Here is a 4,692-nt window from a genome sequence, read left to right as displayed (position 1 = left end):
GGCCAGGGTGGGGTGGGGTCAGAGTGCCTCAGTTTCCTCCTCAACAGCAACTAAATATTTATAGTATCTGAAGGAAGCATTATATTTGATGGCACAAACATAGACTTTATCTCCTTTCCACCTCCTTCAGGAAGCAGAATAGGGGCAGACAGCACCTGGTAGGCAGGATGGTTTGCCCCTCCTCCCTCCATCCTTCTGGAAGTCCTGGGGCCTCAGTGCCTGCAACAGCTGGCCTTGGGCAAATAAAAGACTAGGTTGTTTACTAAAAAAAAAAAAAAAAAAAAACTCAGCGGTTTAGCACTGTCTTCAGCCCAGGGCCTGATCCTGGAGACCCAGGATCGAGTCCTCCGTCAGACTCCCTGCATGGAGCCTGCTTCTCCCTGCTTCTCCCTCTGACTCTCTCTCTCTCTTTGTCTCTCATGAATAAATAAATAAAATCTTAAATAAAATAAAATAAAATTTTGACATTTATCTGTAAGGATTACCTATTGTGTCCAGGCCTGGCTAAGAGGAAATAGCTTCCAAAATCATATACAGCATAAAGGGCTGGGACCTGTCTCTTGCAGCGTACTGCTGACACTCCCAGGGGGTACTCAGAGCATCAAAACTCAGACCAGGTGGGGTGCCTGGGGGGCTCAGCAGTTGAGTGCCTGCCTTGGGCTCAGGGCGTGACCCCAGGGTCCTGGGATCGAGTCCCACATCGGGCTCCCCGCAGGGAGTCTGCTTCTCTCTCTGCCTGTGTCTCTGCCTCTCTCTCTGGGTCTCTCATGAATAAATAAATAAAATCTTTTAAAAAAACCAAACAAACAAACTCAGACTAGGTCCTCCTGGCTCTTATGCCAGGAAAGATGACCAACCTCTTGAGATTAGTGGAGAGGTGGAGGGGGAGGGTCGGAAACCTGAATTTAATGTTGATAATTAAAAAAAAAAAAAAAAGCAGCAAACCAACAAAAACAGTCAGGAGTTGAAGTCACACTCAAGGGTTTAGGGAACCTGGCTCTGCTCCGTTTGCAGAGTGTGTTTCTCAGACTCCAAGAGGGCCAGAGCTCCTGGTTGGGGCTGGAGGTGGCTCTGTGAAGAGGGTGGAGAGAAATCCTTAAACTTTTTTACTTAGCCCTGCCCGTCCCCTCCTGTCTACAACACCACTTGTCAGCCCTCACCCAGATTCCATCAAGAACTCTCAGCTCTTTACCCTGCCTCCAGCCTGGCCCTGTGCTGGGCCAGTGACTTCCCTGCCACCCAAGCCACGTCCCCATACATCAGTGTGACTTGGCTCCTCCTCTGCTTACAGTCCTCCCGTGGTGCTCTACAGCCCTTGGGGTGCAAAGTGGTTCCTTACCTGTTTCTGTTCCTGCAGCTGCTACCTAAGGGCTCTAGCAGCCTGACCCCACTCACCTCTCTGGCCTGCTTTCCAGGGTCTCCCCACCCCTCCACACATCTGCCACCCAGCCCTATGATCCACCTGCACCCCCCACCCCAGCACACATCTAGCTTTCTCTCACCTTCTTTTTCAGCTGTTTGCTTACGTGGCTTCTGTCCAACTCCCCACCTCCTGCTCACCGCCCCCCCACAAACATACACACCCACACTCACACCCACACACTTTTTGCCCACTCAACTGCTGTTCATCCTTCAAAATTCACCCCAAGCATTGTCTTTTCTGGGTAATCTTCTCTGACACACATTCCTTCCCTAAGCCTTCATCCTGATTCAAGTGGCTGTTTTCGGGTCCTTCTAGCTTCTGTACCCTCCTCTCAGCACTAATCATGATTTACTTGGCTGTCCCCAGCTAGACCAACATTTGTGGTAGCAAAGACCATGTCTTCATGGCCTTTGGATCCCAGTGTTTGGTAAGTGCTCCTCAATGCAATTTTTATTGAATTTGTGAATTAATTAAACAGGATCCAGAAGGAGAAGATGGGGGAAAGATGACAAAGGTGGAAGGTCATGCCATTTCTATGATGGAAATAAATCCCAGTACCATCAATGATCAATAATGCCAACCACTCTTCTTTTCTCTCTCTTTTAAAGATTTTATTTATTTGACACACACACACAGAGAGAGAGAGAGAGAGAGCACAAGCACGGGGAGCAGCAGGCAGGAGGAGAGAGGGAGAAGCAGACTCCCCACTGAGCCAAACATGGGGCTCCATCTCAGAACCCCAGGATCATGACCTGAGCCGAAGGCAGATGCCTAACTTATTGAGCCCCTCAGGTGCCCCCCATTCTTCTTTCCTTGTCACCATATCTTTTCTTCGTTCCCATGGCTCCTTAAATTCCACGCTTCTCATGGTGATGTCTAAAGTTATGAGAAAATATATCTGTCTCAAGCAGCGTCAACAATCCCTGCACAGGTGTGTCACCTGACATGGGGCCTGGTATTGAGTCCACACGGAGTCAGAGCGAAGGAAGCGAGGGCTGAGGGCTGTGCAGGTGGGACAGGGCTCCGCTGGCAGCACAGGCGTCAGAGGAATCAGGAATGCTTCCCTGCTGTCAATCTGTCTTTCTGTCTTCTACAATCCGACTCCTACCACAGTACAACACAAACCCCAACCCTGCCATATAGATGAGCAGCATTACAATTGGTCCTCTCTCTCTCTCTCTCTCTCTCTCTCTCTCTCTCTCCTCTCTTTTCCAAATACTCACAACATATGTTTATGAAGAAGTTACTTAATGACTGGTAATCTTTGTTTCAAAGTCTGGTGTCTTCACTTTACATTTTAATTTAAATTACTAATTCTCTTCCACATCCACCAGAATAAAATTGTAAAATTCAAGACATCTTTTTTTTTTTTTAGATTTTATTGTTTTATTTTAGAGAGAGAGAGAGAGAGAGCACGAGCAGGGATGGGCAGAGGGAGAAGCAGGCTCCCCACTGAGCAGGACGCCCAACATGGGACTCGATCCCAGGACTCCAGGATTACAACCTGAGCCAAAGGCAGATGCTCAACCACTGAGCCACCCAGGTGACCCCAAAACAACATCTTAAAAGCTAAAACATAATATCTGAGCTAAAAAGGGTAAACATTTTGGGAAGGGAATCTGGTTGTTATGTCTGCTGGAATAGAACTATGATCTTCTATTAGTATATTGAATATGTCTCGATGTTTCCCCTTTTCCTTCTTCTCTGTTCCCCTGAGATGCACTTTTTGCCTTGGAGCCTCATGAATTCTTGCTGCCACCACCACACCCAGCACGAGGACTGCTCACCAGTGGTGGCCTAAATGTCCTCCTGCGAGGCTCTGTGGTACCACTGAGACAAAGCAGGCTTTTCAAGTCCTTACCAAAGGCCAGGGGATTAAAAAATAGAAATCAAATGACATACCATAATTCGAGCTTGCCTTAGGAGATAGGGCTTCTCCCGGGAGTGCACAGGCCTCATTCTTCTCCACACAGAATGTTGGGAAAATGGAGAGGCCTCTCCTGCAGCTGTTCTAACTTCTAGCCTGCTCTAGTGAGGGCAGAAATTAGTTCAATGCACACCATTTGGAAGTCCCCTCGCTGACACCAAAGCCAAGTGAGACCACCTGAGTTCCCTATCATGCCACAAATCAGGATTCTTACGGGGTGACGTGTGTCCTCCCTGTTGGACTGATATGAGGAGTCATCTTGCTGGGGTGGTCACATCTCAGTCTAGTAATGCAACAGCCACCAAATACACATGACAAAAGGTAAACGTTCACTGTAACAAGAGAATCATTTACAAATTGCAGTTAGCCGAGACACTAGGAAAGATACCATTAGTTTTTGGTTTATATAGAAAATAATTCTCAAGACATAGGTTAAATAAGAAGAAATAGCAGCATCCTACGACTTAAGAGGTAATCTTCTAATTTTTACTTATACCTTGTTGGGGGCCACGTGCCAGGAAGGGGTTAATGGATCGAGCAATGGCTCTCTGTTGACTCTTCCAACTGTGGCCCACCTGTCCCACCCTTGTTGTTAAAGGCTTGTGGCTCAAGGACGCATACTATTGCTATCTATTCAAGGGCGCATACTATTGCTATCTATTGTGAAAGGACATGTCTGGAGAACTAAGCTTAAAATATCCTGCTTGTTATACAACCCTGCTTTATAAAAGAGTGAATAATACAAATAAAGTTGGCATTGTGGCTGAATCCGGCCATATGTCCCTCCTGCTCCCATTCTGTCTATGTCTTTTTTCTTTCCTCATTCCCTTGCCCTCATCCCTGGACGGTTGTCGCCCCCAACGCGCGCGACAATACCTTCAATTGAGTTTCAATTAAATTTTTGAATTATTTTTCATTGATCTTTCTTGGATTGAAGAAAGGGTGAGCACATATCCCAGTTTTTTGGGATGGAGGAGTTCCCAGGACTCAGGGCTTTCTGTGCTAAAAAGAACAGTACTGGGTGAGCCAGAATGGTTGTCACCCTAATTACAGACCCAAATGGGAACCTAATTTAACTGTGAACTCTTTCTTTAGGAATATCCACATACACTTGATATCTTGCATACAATATCATGAATTGCAACTCGAAATACATTTGTGAGCCTCAGATGTTCATGGACCCTGGGTTAAAAGATTCTGACCTAAATAAGTGCAACTTGGATTTTTTTTAAAGATTTATTTATTTATTTATTTATTTATTTATTTATTTATAGAGACACACACACACACACAGAGGCAGAGACACAGGCAGAGGGAGAAGCAGGCTCCATGCAGGGAGCCG

At 46.4% G+C, this 4,692-nt stretch overlaps 1 long non-coding RNA gene across 1 annotated transcript; it reads right to left on the bottom strand.

The window, feature by feature from the left end:
* Nucleotides 1-2,111: 2,111 nt before the first annotated feature.
* On the bottom strand, nucleotides 2,112-3,904 carry LOC121488937. Its single transcript, XR_005987219.1, has 4 exons — nucleotides 3,847-3,904; nucleotides 3,565-3,682; nucleotides 3,326-3,446; nucleotides 2,112-2,527 (listed from the first exon to the last, which is right to left on the bottom strand). It is a non-coding gene; the product is annotated as an uncharacterized LOC121488937 (long non-coding RNA).
* Nucleotides 3,905-4,692: the final 788 nt, after the last annotated feature.

This window comes from Vulpes lagopus, chromosome 4 (genome assembly GCF_018345385.1).
Source record: "Vulpes lagopus strain Blue_001 chromosome 4, ASM1834538v1, whole genome shotgun sequence".
Taxonomy (NCBI): Eukaryota; Metazoa; Chordata; class Mammalia; order Carnivora; family Canidae; genus Vulpes; species Vulpes lagopus.
Note: the sequence above shows the minus strand (reverse complement) of the source record. Positions and strands in the feature narration are given on the sequence as shown.